The sequence below is a fragment of the Dendroctonus ponderosae genome, unplaced genomic scaffold (assembly GCF_020466585.1).
Source record: "Dendroctonus ponderosae isolate FM_Combo_2020 unplaced genomic scaffold, Dpon_F_20191213v2 Dpon_F_20191213_9, whole genome shotgun sequence".
Lineage (NCBI taxonomy): Eukaryota > Metazoa > Arthropoda > Insecta > Coleoptera > Curculionidae > Dendroctonus > Dendroctonus ponderosae.
Window position 1 is genome coordinate 6,453,106 of NW_026019116.1, and position 1,119 is coordinate 6,454,224.

The 1,119-nt window shown below is 38.8% G+C and overlaps 2 protein-coding genes across 4 annotated transcripts in view; one reads left to right on the forward strand and one right to left on the reverse strand.

Moving 5' to 3' along the window:
• Positions 1–1,119, forward strand: part of LOC109543336 (GTP-binding protein Di-Ras1) — a 32,978-nt gene that overhangs the window by 20,757 nt on the left and 11,102 nt on the right. The window lies entirely within an intron of this gene.
• The window catches only part of LOC109543329 (adenosine deaminase 2), a 22,434-nt gene that overhangs the window by 1,506 nt on the left and 19,809 nt on the right, over positions 1–1,119 (reverse strand). The gene's annotated exons all lie outside the window — the stretch shown is intronic.

Genomic DNA, 1,119 nt, shown 5'->3' on the forward strand with positions numbered 1-1,119 from the left:
AACATTTCTCTGTCTAGTGCCACCTTTAGGAAGTACCCAGCTCATTTGGTACCAGAAATATGATTTTTCAAACATAAGCCTGCCAAAGCGCCCCTAGGAAATTGAGCAAATTGACCCGAAACTAGAGTGGGAAATTGCCCAGTTTTGAAAACTTGGTTAAAAATGCTTGATCACGGTAGCAAAGTGATACTTTTAGCATTCATCAGAGCGGCTTTCCTCTATCCAATGCAATGTTTCGGAAATACTCAACTCGATCGGTAGTAGCGATAGAAATTTTTGAAAAGAACCGTTTTGCCACGGTTCTCACCCGCTGAAAATTTGTCAATTTCCATAAATCTTAAAGAATTATTGACTATGGCCGCAAATTGGAACTTTCTTCTTTTATATAAACAACTATCTTCAATTTGATGCCGCCTCTAGGAAAGTACTCAAGTCGATTCGCAGTGGGAATATGAATTTTCAAACAAGAACTTGCAGACTCACACGTTGGAAATGTAGCAGTTTCAAAAAATTCCCCAAAATTTCCTGAAAACAGGGCAAACGTGAAACTTTCACGATTTATAAACGAAATCTTCCCCTATCTAATGCGAGCTATCAGAAGGAGTCAACTCGATTGGAAGCCAAAATATGAATTTTCTGAAAATCTCTTGAAGAAGTGCCGTTGGAAATGAACTGATTTCAAAAATCCACTAAAAATCTTTGACGACGGCGGCAAATTGAAACTTTCTTCTTCTGTATAAACAACTTTCTTCAATTTGATGCCGTCATTCGAAAAGTACCCAACTCGATTCGTAGTTGAAATATGAATTTTCAAAGATAAACCCGCCGAATCGTCCGTTGGAAATGAAACAGTTTCGAAAAATTCTTCCGAATCTTCCGGAAGTACTCAGCTCGATTGGTGCCGTGAATATCAAATTTGAAATGCAAGGCTGCCAAAATGTCTGTAAAAAATTGACCATATTCGAAAAATTCCCAAAAACTTCCTGATGACGGTGGCAAATTCAAGCTGGCAGCATTGATAAGGCCGATTTTTCTCTATCCAGTACAGTCTTCGAGAAGTACCCAACTCGATTGGTCCCTGCAAGGATCATTCTCAAACATAACCCTGCAAAAACGATC